This window comes from Pipistrellus hanaki (assembly GCF_964339955.1).
Source record: "Pipistrellus hanaki genome assembly, chromosome: 2".
In the NCBI taxonomy this organism is placed as follows: Eukaryota; Metazoa; Chordata; class Mammalia; order Chiroptera; family Vespertilionidae; genus Pipistrellus; species Pipistrellus hanaki.
In genome coordinates this window covers 21400035-21421646 of record NC_140504.1, presented here as the reverse complement: position 1 = coordinate 21421646, position 21612 = coordinate 21400035, and the positions used below count along the sequence as shown (strand labels likewise).

Genomic DNA, 21612 nt, shown 5'->3' with positions numbered 1-21612 from the left:
TTGCCTTGGGTTGGGGAGTGGCTCTGGGAATTGACTGTCAATGGGCAGGTGGGATCTTTTGAGGGTGATGAAAATTTCCTAAATGTGCACTGTGGTGATGCTTGCACAACTCTGAAAATTTACTAAAAAATCGCTGAATTGTCCACTTAAAACAGGTGAATTTTAAGAAAAGGTAAATTATATCTCAATAAAGCTATTTTAACAATTAGGGAGCTTATTGTTCCATAGAATGAGCCATCTATAGATAGCCAAGTCCAAGGCTATTATGATGCTTTCTGTAGTTATTAGGGAACCAGGCTCTTTCCATCTTCAATCAAGTGTTTTTGCCTCAAGGCTAGCAAAGGAAGAACAGAGAGGACAAAGGCATTAGCCTGCTAAGTCCCCTGCCTTTAAGGATCTTTTTGGGAAGCCCTACCTAATAACTCTCTTATAAATCATTGGCTACAACAGTGTCACATGACCACTCTTAACTTCAAGGGAGTCTGGGAAATGTAGGAATACTACTACCTTGTAGTCAAAATAACTGTCCTGTTAATAAGGAAGAAAGGAAGCCGAAACCGGTTTGGCTCAGTGGATAGACGTCAGCCTGCGGACTGAAAGGTCCCAGGTTTGATTCTGGTCAAGGGCATGTACCTTGGTTGCGGGCACATCCCCAGTAGGGGGTATGCAAGAGGCAGCTGATCGATGGTTCTCTCTCATCGATGTTTCTAACTCTCTATCCCTCTCTCTTCCTCTCTGTGAAAAATCAATAAAATATATTTTAAAAAAATAAGGAAGAATGGATGAGTAGAGCAGCTAGCAATCTCTGCATTGGAGAAATACGTCTTGGTGTGTCAGTGTGAACACAAATAGAACCAGCAGAGGAATATTCAGTTATCTAGTGACAATCCAGATGATCCAGAGTACACTTATTATTCATGGTTTCTTATCGAAATGAAAACATAAGGGATCCAGAGAGTCTGTCTACTACCCTGTTAAGAAACACTAAATTGAACAAATGTTCCTTCTTTGTATTTTCATTTCTAAGACAAAAACTTGAGAGCTGAGCCAGTCAGCATAGTAGAAAGGATCCTAGCGTTTCGAAATGTCTGGATTCAAAACCTGGCCACACCCTTTGGAAACAATTCCTTGGACAAAATCCTTAACTTATCTAAGAGTCCATTTTCTCACATGCACAAGGAGAATAACACTTGCTTCAAAAGCTCATTTGGGAGAACTTAGTACGACAGCAGGGGTAAAGCACTGAACCTCACGTGAGCTTCCCTCCCTCATTAGTCACACTGCAAAGTGGCCCGAGGTGCCTCAGACACCCAACAAAGAAGGAGAAAAGCCTATTTTTTTTTTTCTTGCCAAAATTAAGCAGCTGGTTTTCCCCCACTGCTCAAGCTGAGACTTTTCTCAGGAGAATTCCTAATTAGATATCATCCATTCAACACACACACACACACACACACAGTCAAATTATACAGTGGGGTGGGGGTGAAAGGGGAGGAGCCAACAAAGCAAAACAAAAGAAATCATAATGAAGATTACCGTTCACCTCTGGAGAACAAACCTCCAGATACTTTTATCTTTGTACCCAATGTGGTAACCTCCCTAATAGCTCCTTCTTCTTTTACAGAATCAGAGAGGACTCAGAAAAGCACACCGACAGAAGGTATGTACTCGGCACATTTTTAAAAGGTGGGGGCGGAGGCAAGTGCTTGCGGAAGCAGGTGCACAGGTGGGCCAGCTGGCACCAACCCCTGGTCATCCATCACGTGCCCATCCTTCATCACTCAGTTCGATGAAGCCACCTGGGGCCTCTCCCAGCGCTTTCTTCCTGAGGCACGAACACAGCTTAAAATAGGAGACGGGCGGGTTGGGATTGGTTGGCAACTTCAGCAGCTTCGAAAATCTCGGTTAAACGCTGACGAAATAAAACCTGTCTTTCTATAAGAACGCGATGGATCTAAAGCGAAAAGAACGAATCCAAAGCAGAATTGGGTAACGGGTCAACTGAAAGCTAGAAGAACTATTCCGTGTCTCTCTTCATTATCTGCAAAAATACCAAAATTGTACTAAAGGCGACAGTAAACAGCATTTTACAACAAGTAGACAACTTAAAGAACATAAACAGCATTTCCTTTACTTAAGAGACAAGGGCAGGCTGGGAAAACTGATGTGTACAATGGGTCTTCCAGTCACTCTGTATCAGGGATTTAATTCTGTCACATCCCATGGCCTATCTGACCAATATAGTATGATACCCATCTGCCCGTGAAAGGGGGAAGAGAAAATAGAGACCCCATTCCTGGGGGAGAACCTCTTGTTCCGAGGGCCTGGGGGGTGGGGGTGGGGTGGGGGAGCGGCTCTCCTGGCTCACTCTCTGGTGAGCAGCCCCTCAGCCTGCCAAAACGAACAGCTGTGGGGCCTTCTGCAGCTGGTGCTGCCACCGCTCCCCAGAAATCTCCCCCAGACAGATTGAGAAACCCTGTCTGTCCTTCCATGCCCTCCACAGCGAAGGGCAGTCCATTTCTGCTATGGGTTTGTGCAAAGTCTCTCATCCTGTGAGCACTCACATTTGCACTTGAGTTAGAAGTCAGTTAAAAGCAAAATATCACAGATATCTTATTCTCTATTTTCTTAAGAGTCATCCAATATAATAGTTACCATGCTCCTGCCTTTCCTCTCCACCCCAAAGTATGGGACGCAGGGAAAGTGCTGTTGCCCCAAATGGGCAGGCCAAGAAGGGGCCCCTGGAACACAGCTTCACCCACAATGCACAGCAGAGCTCAGTGAAGCAGTGCAGCTGGCTTGGTTATAACAAAATGCCCTGTCCAACGAGTGCTGCTCTTCTGTCCCACCACCTGGTGGCTATTCTGCATCACAAAACCTATATTTGGGGTTGGTGGAGTCATCCTACATAATAAAAGGCTAATATGCAAATAGTCCCCTCAACCTGGAGTTTGACCAGGGGGCAGGGATGGCCTGGCCCCTGATGCCCCCCCCCCCCGCCCCACACACTCCAATCGGGGGCAGGCCAGCTGGCCAACCACCTGCAGCCCCTCCCCTTGGCCAGCCCAGCTGATGGGCCCTGATTGAGGCAGGCTGGCCGGACCTCACCCTTGCACAAATTCATGCACCAGACTCTAGTTTCATATATATAGGGTGTTCTCCAGAATGTATACACAGCTGATATCTCAATTTTAAAAATAAAATGTATTTTAATAAACACTGCCTTTATAATTATTCAAAGTGTATATATACATTGTTAGGACACCATATATACGCACATTTTCCAAACAAATAGTTTTGTTTATTTGTTATTTTATTTGTTTTCTTACTGTTAGTACAACTAGGCTGATATATTTGATATTTATAAGGGAAAGTAGTGGCTAGGGAAGGAGACAGGGAAGCTAAGCAACATATGGGGTCTTCATTTACTCCTATAAGAACCCACTAAGCACCCAGGAGCTCGGGTGCTGGGCCTGGGGCTGTGCACACAGGCCAGGCCCTCAGAGCACACCCTCTGTCCAGGGAGGAAGACACTTTGGATGACTATTTGCCAAGGATTACAGAGACCGCTCTGAGGGCACTGCCCTGCAGAGTCAGGGAAGGCCTGTGTACTGGGTCTCTAAGGGTCTTTGGGAGGTTTCTAATTAAATTGTGTATTCATTAAAGCGCTTAAAATTTTTTAATATCCTCACCCAAGGATTTTTTCCTCATTGCTTTCTAGAGATAGTGGTGGGAGGAAAGGAGGAAAGGAGAGAGGAGGGGAGAAAGGGAAGGAGGGAGGGAGGGGGGGAAGAAGAGAAACGTCGATGTGAGAGAGACATATTGACTGGTTGCCTCCTGCAAGAGCCCCAACCAGGGCTTGGGATGGAACCTGCAACCTAGGCTCACAACCTTACCAGAAATTGAACCAACCACAGAGCAACACTGACCAGGGCCATTAAAGCACTTCTGCTCACACTTTCATTGTGTGCAAGGGGGTGACACAGCCCTTGTGATTTTCATTTCAATGTTTAACCCAAATCTCTGGATTCTCCGTCCAATTCTGTACTCCAGACACTAGGGGTCAGCAGCCTTCCAAAAGTCATGAGCCCAGACAAGAACCCTAGTTCTGTGGTGCTGCTAGGAGCACGGCATGGCTGACTTTCACAATAGGAAAAGTCTGATAGACACTGTGGATACTTTTCCAAACTCCTCCCATTCCTTTAGTACAACCTTAACTTTTATTCGGGTACCCTCAGCTAAGAGGGTACCCAAAGAAAGTGCAGGTGCTTGGGGGATGTTGATCTGGGAATGGGATTTGTGGCTCAGCCTAAGTTAATTTGCATTCTCCCACTCCCTGCCTCCCTGTATTGGGTCAGGGATAAACACATGATCCTATTTGGAGCAATAGAGATTGAGGAGAAATTTGCTGAGGATAACTGGGAAAGTAGTTTCCTTGCTTTTCTTGGAGGGCTTTTCTTATGACAATATCTATCTCTCTCTTTTTCCCTTTTTCCTTACCTCCTCCCTAATGAGGATGAAAAACCCCAAAACCCTAGAGGTAGAGACAGTCATCTGGCAACCACCAGGTATGGAGATTGAAGGTGACTGCAAACACAAAACAAACAAACAAACAAACAAACAAACAAACAGAAAACACCAGCAGAGTGGTGAAAGCAGATCTATGAAAAGCAACAAACTAGGGAGAGCACAGGGCTTCAGTTCTTTGCAACTGATCTCCCTTGCCTGCTCAGCCCTAAGCAGCCTACATCCTCATGGCACTAACACCTTGGCATTTCCTACAGTTCATTGTATGGTTTTACCAATAGTTCATTAGTTCAGTAAAGAACCAATGAGAGGGTCAAGGGAACCCTCATACAACTCCATGTCTATTCTCCGAAGGCTAGTATATAAAAAGAAACACTGCCGGGATCCTTACACCTTCTCATAGATTTTACAGATGAGAGGCTATGATGATGAGCATCAGAGGTTGAGCATCAACCTATGAACCAGGAGGCCAGACCACGTATGGGCTCGATCCCCAGTGTGGGGCATGCAGGAGGCAGCTAATCAGTGATTCTTTCTCATCATTGATATTTCTATCTCTATCTCCCTCTCTGAAATCAATAAAAAATATTTTTATAAAAAAGGTATGAATTTCAGAGTCCATCAGACCCAAGTTCAAATCTCAGCCACTTCCTTTAACTAGTTATATGATTTTTGTCTGAGCTGCTATGTAAAATAAGAATGAATAAAGCCTACCTTTCACAGTTGCTCTCAAGTTTAAGTGTAATAACATATGTAATGAGTTTGGCATTCAAAAAATAGCTGTTAGGATTATTTCAGTATCCAAGGGAGAAAAGAGCACTATGACAGAAAAGCAGCCAGTTCTCTAAACATTCTTCCTAATGAATATAGTATCTGCTTCCCACCCATGACAAGATGCCCTTGGTGTGAGTATGCTGGTGAGAGCAGGTCACAGAACGTGAAAATCCGTGTCCCCTTGTTAGGTTGCTCAGACCTTCAATGAAAGTTGCAAGTTTCTGCAAGTAATTGCAGGTCTGGAGCTAGTGATTCATTAAGGATGTAATTTTTCAGGTAGGTCCTAGTGAGCAAAGGAGCTACAAAAAAAAAAAAAAAAAAAAAAAAAAGGTTATTGCCATATCTGCATATATATTATTACAAATGACACTTCATTTTAAAAATAAAAGGACTTAGTTGCCAACATTTAACATAAAAATCTCCACACCCTGCATTTTAGCACAGCCACACTCTGCTGGCCATGCCCAGTGCCTTCTAGGCCCCCTACAATCTCTCCCCACTGGCAGGGGCTTCCCTTATTTAGAGATCTGCTGACCTGTATCTAAGGCATACAGAGTTGATTACATATATGAATTTGAGGTGTCTGAGTTTGCACACACACACACACACCTCTGCCCAAAGGTAAAAGGCCTGCAACCTCAGATGATGCACCTATTGAAATGAAACATCTGGCGAGGGTCAATTCTCCTCTGTCACTGGGGCACCAGTCATGGGAAATCACACCTGGAGCATCATGGCCGCACAGCCACAAGGGAGCAGTCCCCAAGGAGGCTGGTGATCCTCAGGACAGTGGTCTCAGCAAAATTCACCTTCTAGCTCCAGATGCCATCCATGTAGCATAAAGCTGGTAACAATATTCTATCCCTCCCACTAACCGGTTTGGCTCAGTGGACAGAGCGGTGGCCTGTGGACTGAAAAGTCCCAGATTCAATTTGGGTCAAGGGCATGTACCTTGGTTGTAGGCACATCCCCAGTAGGAGGTGTGCAGGAGGCAGCTGATCAATGTTTCTCTCTCGTCGATGTTTCTAACTCTCTATTCCTTTCTGTAAAAAAAAAAAAAAAAAAAAAAAAATCACTAAAATATATACTAAAAAAATACTCTGTCCCTCTGCATGTTTGAGTTTGTGACCCTGGCTTTGAGTAGCTTTGAATCATCCCTTTCTTGTCCCTGTCAGTGGGGTTGGAGATAGGTTAAAGGCTCCTGAGACTCAGGCAAACCTTTATCCGTACTGTGGTCAGAGATATGCACTGACCCTATGCAGTGGGCAGGTTGGCCCTGAGCTAAGTCTGGGCTTGACCTCTCCTTCTATAGTCTAGGATGTTAGCATCAATGTGGTCATAAAATCAGAGTATTGCATGCATTTCACTCTATTCATTCGTGCCACATGTTGAATGTAGCTCCATGAGGTAGAGACTTTGTTCACGACGGTACCCTTGGAAGCTAGAACAGTGCATGACACACCACTGATGTTCAATTAATGTGCACCGAGTAAATGAATGAATGATGACACCGCTTTTCCTTCCGCAAAGCCTCCTCTTCCCATGACCAGGCCTCCATCATCCCTCAACTGGGAAACTTCAACTGCCTCCCAACTAAATCGAACCTCAGGCCTCAGTATATCGCCTTTCCACTCAACCCCTTAAAATCCCACAAAAGGGTTCTCATTATTCTGAGGATAGAATCTAAATTTTTTCAAGAGGCTCCAACCAACCTTTCCTGCCCTGGCCAACCTCACTGAACGCCTCTATGTGCCCCACACTGTCCTGCACCCCTCCCCCCTCCTTCCCATCGCCTACCAGACTGGGTGGCAAACTCCTCACTCATCCATGAGGTCTCAGTCTAGGTCTTGCCCCTGTTCTCATCACTGCCCTTTATTCCTCACTGTGCTTGCTATGCCCCTGGGACAACCTGCTACACTGTGTCCGCTGGCCAGTCAACACTGGCAGGCTTGTCCGTCTTGTCACCTTGGTCACCTGTGTCCCTGGCACCCAACTCAGGAGGGCCTGGCACAGAGGCGGCAGTGAGGACTCTATTACTGGATAAACTGGTTTTATTTTGTGCCAGATTCAGGGCCAGGCTCTCTGTAATCTTCCATCTCATGACCTCATAGCTGAGAAAGCTGAGGTCCAGGGAGGTGAAGTCATTGACCCAGGGTTAGGATTCGATTCGAGTCAGTGCGTCCCAGGGCCTGCCCTCTTTCCACAGGGCCATGAGGTGCCTGAGCCTTCCTCTTCTGCGGGAGCAACCCAGGCCGCATACCTGTGTCTGGGCGCCCTTGATGGTGTTTGCCTATTACCTCAGGAAGAAAGAATGCCTGAGGAGATGGAATTCTTGGTGGTTACTCAAGCCTGCTCATGCAAGTATGAATACAGTGTCTTGAACACCAGAGGAAAGGAATGTAGGTCAAACAAATTGCCCGGGCCAGCGTCTCCCTCTCTGTTACCCAACTTTTCTCATTGCCTGTGTGAGGCCACAAGTGGAAGATAACTCAGTGGAAAATTCCAGGAGCTGTGTAACTACCATGAAAAAACAAAAGCTCAAGAAATCAAGGGAAGGCTTTTAAAACCACTTTCTGTTTTAGCTCACGATCACCCTAATTGGAAAGTTCAGATTCATTAGTTTAAGAGGCACACAGGTATGGAAAACTGCAGTAGGCCTCTGGGAAAATGAGCCTTGTTCGGTTGTTAGAAATGGAGAAAAGGATGATGCTGAGGATGAAGAAAAATAACATTAGTTATGAGTCAGGTACACACATTGGCATTTAACCCTCTAACAACCCTGTAAAGTAGGCACCATTAACACCCCCATTTACAGATGTAGAAGTCGGGGCACAGATAGGTCAAGTACTTTGCTCAAGGTCATCTAGCTAAAAGGGACAAAAAGTAACAGAGCCCAGCCCAGTTGGCTCTAAAATCTGCTCTTACCCACTATCCAATACCAACTTTCTAGCTTGTGTAATACTACTGGACATAATGCTTTCTAATAGTTAGATTTGTTTTTTAGAAAAATGTAGTACTGAGTTAGTCAAGCAACATTTCAATATTAATTTGTACCTTACAAATGTGTTGCCTGCAATAAGAAGCTTTATAACACACACACACACACACACACACACACACACACACACACCTTTTTAGATAACAATGAAAGAGGAAAAAAAGAGAAAATCCTTAGAAAACAGTGATGCAGGACTTCCACATTTTCACCTAAGAGAAATGTAAGGACAACTAATAAAATCAAGTTTTGCAATGGCCCGCTCGCTGAATGCCTCATCAGCTTACCATCAATGGTATCAATACCATCCTGCAGAAGAGTGGTACCATTGCCTCCCACCAATTTGACTGAAAAAAGTAGCCCTCCAGGTCAATAATTTTGAAGGGTATGAGGTTGAACAAGTAGTTATGGAACACCTGAGCAGCAGGAAGCCAAAAACCAAACACAACAGGAAAAAACCAGTTAGTCCCAGAAAAATGTGTAATTCAGTAGTTGCTAATTTAACTCATTGTTCTAACTCTATGACATCATCCAGAAAAACATTGTAGCCCAGCTGGCATGCGTCAGTGATTGAGCATTGACCTATGAACCAGGAGGTCACAGTTCGATTCCCAGTCAGGGCATATGCCTGAGTTCCCTGCTTGATACTCAGTGTGGGGTGTACAGGAGGCAGCCCATCAGTGATTCTCTCTCATCATTGATGTTTCTATCTCTCTCTGCCTCCCCCTTCATCTCTGAGATCAATAAAAATGTAAAGAAAAAGAAAAATTTTAAAATAGCACAAAGACATACAAATCACACCAAAGTTAAGAAATTGACATAAAACTTGCCGAAAAACCTAAACACACTGATGTTTTTTCTTTTGAAAATGAAAATTTGCATTCTTGAAGGGATCCATTAATGTCTCTAGATGCAGCACATATTGCAAATTTGTGGAACAATGAACAGAAAGACTTAAAAAAATTAATAATGTCTAAAAAGGCCTACTCAAACTATAAATGATTATCAAAATAATAACAGCATGTTACCATTCATTGTTGGAACACTTACTATGTCACAAATGATGTCAAATACTTTTCCACATATAACCCTTTAACAACCCTGTGGCACTAATGTTTACCCTCACATCAGATGAAGAAACTGACTGAGGGGTTAAGAAACCTCAGTGGTGGAGGTGGACTCTGTCCTAGGCCCAAAGCTGAGACATTTGACAGGGTTGTTGATTTGAGCTGAATCTGATACAAGGGAGGCATTGTCACGACCAATTCTATCATCCCTAGAAGGGAACAAACAAAGGAATTGTTGCAAAGAGAGATGCCCATAGAATTCTAATCTTTGGGGAGAAAATGAGTCATTTTTTTTCTGGACACAAGACAGACACACACAGATAAGAATGGTTATTATAAGGATGTGCGTTTACACCCAAATGTGAACATGACTTCAAATGAAATCTTGAAAGTGAAATGAGAATCTGCCACACGGTTCTAGTCTCCGGGACACTTAAATGTGATATTAAAAATACACCGAGATTTTTGTTTCCTTCATTAATATAAAAGTATTTCCTAATAGCAATGGGCAAACTATCTGCCGGATAATCTAAATAGATTAAAAGATTCCCTCCCTTATTCCTTACTAGTAAGATTTCTTTATCACTAAGCTTATTATAAACTAAATGCACAAAATTCATAGTAAAGACCGACACAGGAAGGGGAGAAGTAAAGAAGCCACGGGCCTCTGCTCTATGATGCTGAGGCTGACACTCTGCAAACTGTATATCCCAGGCTCCTTTGCCTCCTGGCTCCGTTACATCCTGCCCACGGGTGGCACTAGGGGGAGGTAGCCACTAAGAGAGTAGTTCTCAACCTTCCTAATGCCGCGACCCTTTAATAGAGTTCCTCATGTTGTGGTGACCCTCAACCATAAAACTATTTTCGTTGCTATTTCATAACTGTAATTTTGCTACTGTTAATGAATCATCATGTAAGTGTCTGTGTTTTCCAATGGTCTTAGGCGACTCCTGTGAAAGGTTCATTTGACCCCAAAGGGGTGGCGACCCACAGGTTGAGAACCGCTGCACTAAGAGGACAGGGGTATGTGCTTCACGAGGTCATGTCTCCAGCAGCTGCAGAGACCCCAGTCCTGTGATCTGCCTGTGGCTGCCACATGTCCCCCAGGATGCTCCCCAAGCACAACTATGGTCCCCACCGCCCTGCCCTTCACCCTGCCACATGAGGCATCCCTCAGACTCTGGCAACACCATCTCTTCCCTTTGGTTACTAGTTTCTGAGTTAACTTGGTGTCCACTGTTTGCTCTTTCACCCTTCCTTCGCTTGTATAACCCATTCTCCGTATTGAATCTACTCCCTGAAATTGTAGCACAGTTTCTGTTTGTCGACTGAACCCTGAACGAATACAGCAATGAAACTGGAAGGTTAAATGGGAGAATGCACCTGCCTGGTGGGTTGTGGCTGAGCCTGGGGTGGATGTACTTCTCATCCACACTGAGGACCACTTACAACCACCCAGAGGTAGCTCTAGGGCCACCCAGCCCCATGTGCTGAGGCCATTTATTCTTTGTCTTTCATAAGGTCAAGCAGGCAAGACAGTGAGGGGTTATGCTGACTCTGCCCACATTCTGAATCCTCAGACCAGTTTTAAGGGTCTATCCTTAGTCAAGGCCAAACTTTTCATGTTGAGGAATGCAACTGTAGGATTCTAAAAGAACACTAAGACAAGTAATATAAATATAACGTTTTTGCACCACAATTTGGTTTAAAGGTCTTTATTAAGGAAGGAATCCCATTCTTGCTATAAAATCTAAAAGTAGCAAGCACAATAGAAGCGGAAAGTCCAAGCTTGGCTTCTATGTGGAGATGGAACATTCTGAAATACATTATGATTAATGCAATGTATAAATGTTTTTTCAAAGTCAAGTCCCCTTCTTGTTCAAAGAAAGATGGAAAATAATCTTTTAAAGGGAGATTGTAACTTTACTCAAATTACCACCACGAGATGAAACGCTCTTTACAAAGGGCTCGCATTAACAAATTCTAATGCAGTCCAGGTTCCTCCCTCATAAAAACAGTCTATGTTACATCTAATGAAAAGTTACTATAAAAACTAAATTTTTAATGATTCACTGAAAGTATTTCCAATCTCTGTGGACTCTGAGCCCCGCGGCTGAGTGCAGTTTGCAAACAGAAGCATCCTTTCACTGCAGTAAAAAGCTAAGCTTCCCACTTACAGCATCCATTCCCCAAAAAACGGCCCTGTGTGACTCCACATCCAAGTCCAGGGAGAGAGGGCCTTGGCCAGTGGACCTGAGAACATGACTGTCCTGTGGTGGGGTGGATGCAGCTGTCAACCACCCCTTTTCTCAGCTCTGCCTCTTCAGCTCCTCATGCTTATTGCTCAGTGGTCCATGGAGCTGCCTGGGAGGGACTACCCCTCCCATGCTGATATGGTTTTTCTGCTCATTGTGGTTGTTTACTTCTTATTATAAATCAATAAATTAGCATTGATAGTTTACACATCAATTTGGTAACCTTGATTTATTTGGATCTACCCTGAGAAATCACATTATCTTTCTTATGATCACAAAATCCGTTTCTGAGCCAGGAGGCTAAGGGGCAGACCCTGGGTTGCACAGACCAGTGGTTCTTGAAGTGGGGTCCCTGGATCAGCTGGTTACCCGGACTTGTTAGTTCTACAAATTGTTGGGCCCAACCTTCTGAATCAAGGGTATGGAGGCCAGCATTTTGTATTAAAAGCAACTTGATGTCTGCTCAAGTTGGAGAGCCACTAAATTGAAATGAGAGCTATTTGGGTGGTTAGGGAGGTTGGGAGGGGGTGATGGCTACTTTTATGGCAACCTGGCTAGGGCAGAACCCAGGAATTTGGTCAAAAGCCAGTCTCAAAGCTGCTGTGAAGGTATGTGTTAGAGGTGATTGACACTTACAGCCATAGACTTTGAGTAAAGCAGGTTATCCTCCAAATGTGAGTCAGCCTCATCCTATCAGTTGAAAGCCTTAAAAGACAGAGGTTCCCTGAAGAGGAAAGAACCGGCCTCCACACTGCCTTTGGACTCAAGACTGCAGCACCAACTCTCCCCAAATTTCCAGCCTGCCCTCTAGATTTCAGACCTGACAATCCCAACAAGAGCCAATTCCTTAAAATAAATCCCTTTTTCTTTCTCTCTCTGTCTCTCTCTCCATAGGCAGACACAGATACACACATACACATGACTGAATTTTTTTCTCTGGAGAACCCTGAGTAATACCAGAGTTCCTAGGCCTAAAGCTGTATCTACTGGCACATTGGGACTATAATTCTACCCGCCGGCCCCCCCCCCCGCCCCCCCCTACTATGTGCTCAGTACTTAGCACATAGTAGATTCTCTCTGATGACTGTATGGAATGTATAGTGAAATGGGAAGGGGAAGTGAATCATTTGGCTGGCCCTGAGAGGACAGCCTTGAAAACAGTCAACCCTGAGGTCACCTCCACTAAATTCCTGTGAGCAATAAACCACTCCTCAGGAATCTTCTAGAGAGTAGAGATAAAACCAACAGGAAATCACAAGAAGGAATTGTGTTGGCTGGTTCGGAGGTTAATTTCTTACAAGTGAAAGATTACCCAGCCCTCAGCAGGCCTTTCTTAGGACCCGCTGCTTAAATGCCACAAGCACAGCCACTGCCTCGTTCCTGTTATGCCTCGTATGTAGAGCATACTTTCAGAGTTGATCCTTATCAGTACACTGTTTTCCTGAAAAGCATGAAATTGAAGACAGTCTCAAATACTGTCCGTATAAAGTGTCTCAAAGGGGAGCTTAGGGATAGCAGTTTAAAGAATGTGCTTTCCTGAGAGAGGGGAACAGAACTTGGGGATAAGAACACTCCCCTTCACTACCACGGTGGACACTGAGTGGGGGCAGCTGACAAAGGACAAAGGCAGGGCTTAGCCTGTAGGCTGAAGGCATTGGCCTGACACAGGTCAAAAGTCATCTTGATGAGCCAATTTGACCCCTCTCCGGTGGTAATTTTATCTGCCACGTGAAATCAGAAAAGGTAAACATTCTACAGCTAACCTTCTCCATTCCCCCTACCAAAGCCCAAGTCCAGTCTCATCAAAACCAGGCCAGATGCTCAGCCTGGCTGACTGATGCTGGCTGGCGGGGCGGAGGGAGCTGGCCCAAAGCAGGAGGTAGGCAGAGGCGGGCAGAAAGGGGGGCTCAGGGCTGACAGATTCCTCTTCAACACAGCCGTCAGTCTTAGGTGGAACCTTAGACAGGCCCGTGAAACCACAGAGGTGTTCTGGGGGAGGAGTAAAACACTGAGAACTCATTTGCTGAATCTGCTCTCTATTCACTTAAAAAAGTCTTTTTTTTTTTTTTTGAAAGGGATTTGCCATTTCACTATAAATCTGCTCAACTCACTAAGTGTCAGCACAGGGCAGACCCTGGGGCAGGCCGGGTCACGCTGACAGTCACTTATCTTCTGGGGTCTGAATACAAGCCTGAGCTAAGTGTGTGAGAGGGCCAGTGGGGGTAAGCAGGGACTGGAAAGTTAGACAAGGTGCCTCAGCAACTTCTAGTGTTTACGAAACAATCAACACCCCAAACAAAGCAAACATAAAAGGGTTAGAGGCTAGGCTAGGGCCCATTATCGTCAGCCCAGATAGGAGCTACTTGGAAACAAATTCCAGGGATTTGCTGCAGTTTAAACATCTTAGTACAAAAGCATTTAGATCTATAATGGACCTTCTTAACAGGGAAAAATGGAATAAAAACTATTTTCTTCCAGAAACTAAGGGAAAAAAATAATAATCCCATTTTTCTACCTTTGAGGGAGAAATAACTAATTATGTATTGTATTTTATTTATTTTTTGTATTTTTATGGATTTTAGAAAGGAAAGGAGAGGGAGAGAGAAATAGAAACATCAATGATGAGAGAGAATCACTGATCAGCTGCCTCCTGCATGCTCCCACACTGGGGATGGAGCCCATAACCCTGACCAGGAATCGAACAGTGACCTCCTGGTTCAGAGGTCGATGCTCAACCCCTGAGTCATGACGGCTGAGCTAATTATGCATTTTAAATGGCCAGACTTTAAAACAACAACAAAAAATACACATACCATCAAACTATAGAAGGTGCATTGAAACTTCCTAAGCACATGAGTATCACAGAAACGTATCTGATGATTTCAACTAGTTTGTTTCACATAAACCACTGTCGGCGAGAGAGGACATGGCTCCAGGGACAGGTGGCTCTTTTGTCGATGGGAGCAGAGGCCTGAGCAGGTCCCCTGAATGGCCCGTTAGAGCTTCTCCCTCGAATCCTCTTCACTATTCAGATTGGCTGGGAAAATATTTTTTTTCTTCCGACAGAGTTGGGTTGCTTTTTAAGAAATTCCTGTTTCGAATTACATCCTTCTATTGTAGCCCTCAAACCTGACAGCTCATGGACAACTCAGGACTTGTGCAATTCCCCTTCTCAACAAGAAACCATGGCCCTGAGGGGGTGGCTCTGTGTTTACATTCCGCCTCACACCTCAGCATTTACCAGGGTGAGGCCGCTGGCTGTCAGCTCCTGGCTCTTCGTCAATATTTAATCACAGTTATGTGGGAGCAGGAAACATTCCATATCCCGAGAACATGGCTTAAAAAAATGAAAAGCTTTCATTACGTTCATGGGAGCACACTTCTGTTTTTTAAGAAAAGCTATAAAATTGAGAGGTTACACAACTGTTCTGACATAGCATTGTAAGTGCATTGTCATTGATAGGTATAAAAAAGGATTAATACATCACTATAATTTGTCTTAACTATTATAAACCTTTGGGTTCACCCTAAAGCCTTTTTTCTTTTTCTTTTTTTCTTTTAATGGAGAATGGTGTTTAGAGAAAAAAACACCTTATCTATTTCATAATCTCCAGCCCTAGTTCACTCTCTAGGTTACATAGCAAAGTAGCCATACGTAGGAGAAAATTCCAGTGGGTGTTTTGACTGTTTCAAAACATTGACCTCGCACTTTTACTGTTGTTAGAGATTTGTCATTTCTCCGACCCACCCATCAGTCAAAAGGAAAACAGCAGTTGCCAAGTCGGCATGGGTGGCTCAATGGTTGAGCATCAACCTATGAACCAGGAGATCTCGGTTAGATTCCCGGTCAGGGCACATGCCTGGGTTGTGGGCTTGATTGCCACTGTGGGATGTGCAGGAAGCAACTGATCAACGATTCTCTCTCACCACTGAACTTTCTATCTTTCTCCCTTCGTCTCTGAAATCAAGAAAAATATATATAAAAAAGAAAACAGTAGAAACTGATGGGAGACTTTTTGCATTTCTCGAGTTGCAAACGGCTCTCCTACCAAGTGGATCACCTGAGCTGGGGATGATCTCACCATTTTAACAAGATCTGCAGTGTTCCATAGGAAAGGCGCTGGCATGACTTACCGTGTCAAGATGAAAGAAAGACTGCGGTGAAAACTTGAGGCTGGAAAGCAAATCGGAGTAGAAAGCACTGAAAACACCTTTTTTTTTCTTTTTTCATTTCAATGGATTTCATTTTATTCTAAAACAATATATCTACCTACGTAGAGAGTTTGTTGAGAATTTATTTTTTTTAAAACCTTTATTGTTCATATTATTACAGATGTTCCTCTTTTTCCCCCCCTCCATTGCTCCCCTCCACCAGGTTCCCATCCCACCCTCTGCCCTTTCCCCACCCATCATTATCCTCATCCATAGGTGCACAGTTTATGTTCAGTCTCTTCCCACATCCCCAAACACCTTAGCGCAAAGACACATGGTTCTTCTCTCTCATTCCTTACACTAACCAACATCCAGATGAGCAGGCATGGACTTGCTCAGCTGGATGACAGGTGGCAGGAAACATTATTCACTCCAAAGCTGTAAACCATATTTGACATTCAGCAGCTTTTCATTGTGGGTGGGTGGAAGAGAGAATTACCCTTTGCCTCAGCTCGTTCCAGTCATCCATCGGTCCTGCCTAACCTAGGTCCAATCATAACCTAGAGGGATGGGGGAAGGAAAGCGTTTCTCTAACTTCCGTGGACTTGTCTCAGGGGTGTAGGGGATTCCGAAAGGAAGTCCGAAAGGGTACTCAAGTGGCTGGCATAGGCGTGCCCAGCTTTCTGCCCCCCATCCTGCCAGCACCTGGCATTTCAACATCTGTGCCCCATCCTGGGTTAGTACTCTAAGGCTTCAGGTAAAGCAGCAATAGCTCATTAGGGAAAAGGCGGTGGGCCTCTGTGTTAACATATTCCCAGCCTATGGCATCCAGTAGACCGGATCAGGAAAACTCACGACTCTCCAACTCCCTTTAACCAAAATACTCAAGAAGTCCCTGGAGCCTGAGAAATTTTTTTATGTTTACATAAAAATAGGTTTTTTGTTTTTTTTTAAATTTATGTAAAAAAATGTACCACTAACAGGCAAACTACAAACTGGGGGATTTACATGCAAAAAACATGACGAAGAGTAACCTATTAAGGATTCTTACAAATTAGCAAGAAACAAGACAAGCATCTCAATGGAAGTAATTCACAAAACACGATATTAATAAAGACATTTTTAAACAGACCACGTTTTGCCTATCACAATGACAGTGGCAGTAAGCATGGAACCTGCACTTATGAAAAACTGCTCACAAACTTTGATGCCACCATGATGACCTTACACATTTGTAAATTTCTTCTAAGAAAAATAAGAATGTACGAAGATTTAGTTAGACTACTATGGCCAATTGTAAAAATAAGCTAAACAAATTATGGTAAATCCATTCAATGAAATACAGTGCACACATTAATGTAGCTGAAATATCTGACATATGGAAAGATGTTCCCCATTTAAATGTTTAAAAAGTCTTAAATGGAGGCTACAAAACAGTGCAATTAGGGTGAACAAGTGTTTGTATATATAAAACGCGTACTGAGAAAGTCTAAAAGGATATGATGAAAGTTTTTCTTTTCATTTATCTGCATTTCTACAATGTGCATATATTACATGTATACTTTTGGCTTGTTTGTTTTTAACAGGAGTCAATGGAAGCTGAGTTCAGTAGAAAAATCCTAATTTCAAAGCATCATAGTCTGAATTGAATTGAATCATTTCAGGTTAAATGCACCTGTTCAGAATCCAAGCTTGTCATTTTGTTGGGAATAATTTTTGAGAATCAAGTGGTCATGTAACTGAGGAAGCAAACAAGCATAAAATGGTAAGAGAACAATTGACAAAATAACTACCAGCTCTGTTCCAATGGCTATTGAAGTATAATAAATAAAATGAAAATTAACCAAAAATACCATTATTTTAGTCTTCAAAGAACAAATTATTCTCTCCCCACCCCCTCCCCCCAAGGTAAACATGATTAACTTAAAAATGGCATTTATTGTGCCTCTCCAGAGCACTCCCCTTCAATGGGAAACAGCTTCACAGAATCCAGACATGGAAAGGTTTTAAAAGATTTATAGTTTATTGTCATTATAACACCAATCAGAATCTAGCATAAGTCCAGGGATTCCTTTCTGGAGCCTGAAAAATTTAACATTAATTCACTACTGAATTCAAATAGCTCCTTCCCCCAAAAAGGAGCCATCACCCACAGTGCTCTGATTCTCTGGGTACAAGGAAATGGGGGTGTCAAGAGAGTGAACGTACGATTTTATCTCTGTGCCTCCTCTCGACCAGAGGATCATTAGGACTCCTTCGAGTAGGGCAAGTTGGCCTGTTTCTCTTATTTTGCAAGTTCTCAATAAATGCTTATTGAATAAAAGGTAAAACACACGTAGAAATGATAAATATGTACTTTTGTTGAAACCAATGAAAATTAGCATCACTGGTAAAAGTGTGCACATTATATTATTTAAATTAAAAAAAAATTTTTTGTAAGGCAAGTTTCTGACTAAGCTTTAAGAGACTCCATGGGTTTGACTATTAGAGAGATGCAAATCAAAACAACAATGCGGTACCATCTCACACCTGTCAGAATGGCCAACATCAACAAATCAACAAACGACAAGTGTTGGCGAGGTTGCGGAGAAAAAGGAACCCTCGTGCACTGCTGGTGGGAATGCAGACTGGTGCAACCACTGTGGAGGACAGTATGAAGTTTCCTCAAAAAATTGAAAATGGAACTCCCATTTGACCCAGTAATCCCACTGCTAGGAATATATCCCAAGAAACTAGAAACACCAATCAGAAAGGATATATGTACCCCTCTGTTCATAGCAGCACAATCTACAATAGCCAGAATTTGGAAATAGCCTAGGTGCCCGTCAGCAGATGATTGGATCAAAAAACTATGGTACAGCTACACAATGGAATACTATGCTGCCATAAAAAAAGAAGGAATTCTCATCATTTGCAGCAATCTGGATAGAACTGGAGAACATTATGCTGAGTGAAATAAGCCAGTCAATGAAAGAGAAATACCACATGACCTCACTCATTTATGGATATTAAAGAACATTATAAACTGGTGAACCAAAAGACAGATATAAAGACAGTAAAGCAACAAGCAGACTGTCAAATTGGAAGGGTAGGGAGATCTGGGGGAGATAAGAAATCAACCGAAGGACTTGTATACATGCATATAAGTACAACCAATGGACACAAAACTCTGGGAGGGAGGATATGTAGGGGGGACAATGTTAAAATATGTACACAGATAATAATTTAATTTAAAAAAAAGGGGAAAAAATGGGTTTGACTATTAGAAACAAGCACAGAAGTGGTGGTGAGGACCTTCGAAGCAGAGAAAAAAAATTAAAGCCATAGAGTTATGTTTAAGTGAGTTTCTAATAATTAAAGAAAAGTTTCCATTTCCCCAAAATTCTCCAATAGAAGTGCCTGGGGTATAAGTGGATATTACACATCAAGAGATTACAGATATTCAGACATGGCCATAGAGATCAGCAAAGATAAGCAGTGATTGTGTGATGAGCCAGGAGCCAAATTCCAAATATTTGGGGTAGTAGTTTCTAAGTGAAAGTGTAAAGCACTCTCTCTGTGATCCCACCATGAGTTTCAGTTTCCTCATCTGTGAAATGGGAGTAAGAGCATCCACCTCACCCACTGAGCGCTAGGCCCAGTCTGGGGAAACCAGGCACTCAGTAAGTAACGGCTATTGTTATAACCGTGAAAACAGGTTTAGTTGTCACAGCGTCATGGCCCTTCAGCAGCACCTGCTGCATGTGTGCTCGTGGGCCTTCTGCCTGCTCTTGCCCTTGGCCGAAAGCTCCACGAGGGCAGGAGGCTCTGGGACACGGGAAGCTCCATATGAGCCTCTGCTCATCTCTATCCTTCATGCAGCAGGCGCTCAATACGTATTTATAGACTCAACAGAGCTATGAAGAAAAATAATGACATCCATTACGGAAATCCTTGGCAGACATCACTTTGTGGACTTTGGTGATTTTGCTAAAAAGCTTCATTCACATAAGCAATTTACCAGTACAGCTCTTCCTCAAAAGTGAATTCAGAAACTTTACCCTTTAGAAACTCAGAGATACACAACACTTAGCCTACATAGTAACACAGTTTCTCCAGAATTAGGAATGGTTGGAAGGCAATATTTAATTTACATTAAAAATACAAGATTCAGCCAGGCCAGCGTGGCTCAGTGGTTGAGCACCAACCTATGAACCAGGAGGTGGCAGTTTGATTCCAAAAGGGGGTGTGCAGGAGGCAGCTGATTAATGATTCTCTCTCATCATTGATGTTTCTATCTCTCTCTCCTGCTCCCTTCATTTCTGAAATATATATATAAAAAAGCCTAAGCAACCATTATGACCTATGACCGGCTGGTAGCTATGACATTCACTGACCATCAGGGGGCATATATTCAATGCAGGAACTTCCCCCTGGTGGTCAGTACACTCCCATATCCAACCTTCACTGCCAGCCAACCTCCCACTGTCCCTCCCCCTGGCCAGTCCTGGATCAACCCCCATTGCTGGCCAGGCCAAGGGACCCCACTCATGCACAAATTCGTGCACCAGGCCTCTAGTATATGCCCCAGTAGGGGGCATCCAGGAGGCAGCCGATCAGTGATTCTCATCACTGATATTTCTATGTCTTTCTCCCTCTCCCTTCCTCTCTGAAATCAACAAAAATATATTTTTCAAAACATTTTGGTCAAGAAAGCACAGTTTTCAATATGATGATATGGGTTTTGCTGAAAGAAGTATTTAGATAGTAGTATCAAAATTCACAATACATTGAACATGTAATTAGTGAGGAAATTCTGGGAAATTTTAACCAGCCTTAGGAGGACATCACTGATCCTGCCAGCCAAACCAGGCCACACACAAAGGCAGAGATGAGTAACTGGGAAATTCACTGAGTCACGGAGAGATTCTCCCATTGCTGTCAAAACTATCCCTGGTGACCATTAGTAGTTGAGTTTTTCAAATTTGGGTCACTCAATCAGTCAACAAATAGTGAAGGTCCTGATAGGCCAGTACCCTTTCCTTTCTCTCTCCTGCAAGAAGCTCAAACCTCCTTCCTTAGAATTTCTAATCCGTAAAATCTCCCAAATGTGTCCCTCACAACGTAGCACTCATTTTATAAAAACCCTCACCCAAGGATATATTTATTGGTTTTAGAAAGAGAGGATGAGAGAAAGAATGAGAGAGAGAGAGAGAGAGAGAGAGAGAGAGAGAGACAGAGAGAGACAGAGAGATATCCCATTGGTTGGTTTGCAGCACCCACCCTGACCCAGGATCAAACTGCAACTTTCTGGTATATGGGATGATGCTCCAACCAGCTAAGTCACTGTCCCCCAGGTCACTGATAGCTCTCTGTAGTCAATAGAAATGACTCCCTTCTGTTGCAATTTTCATACCATACACTCAGAGCCTTTGTAATCCTACCAGAAACCTTATTTGAAAGAAGTCAGTAAACTCCTTAGTTAAAAAATAAACAAAAGCCCTAGCTGGTTTGGCTCAATGGATAGAGTGTGGGCCTGAAGAGTCCAGGGTTTGATTCTGGTCAAGGACACATGGCTGGGTTGCTGGCTCAATCCCCAGTAGGGGGCGTGCAGGAGGCAGCCAATCAATGATTATCTCTCATCATTGATGTTTCTCTCTCTCCCCCCCACCCTCCTTTCCTCTCTAAAATCAATAAAAATATTTTAAAAACAAACAAACAAACAAATAAACAAACAAACAACATTCCAAAGGCTGGTGACAACTTGTAGAAAGCGAATGTGTAGTTTATTTCTATAGTTGGAGGTTCATAATGTAAACCCCTCTCTCCAGTCTTCCTGGCAGAGGAGTTGTACCCTCCTTTCAGC

General features: G+C 43.4%; 1 protein-coding gene across 3 annotated transcripts in view; it reads right to left on the bottom strand.

Annotated features, from left to right (window-relative positions):
* The window catches only part of LOC311618458 (schwannomin-interacting protein 1), a 116219-nt gene that overhangs the window by 80981 nt on the left and 13626 nt on the right, over nucleotides 1-21612 (bottom strand). The gene's annotated exons all lie outside the window — the stretch shown is intronic.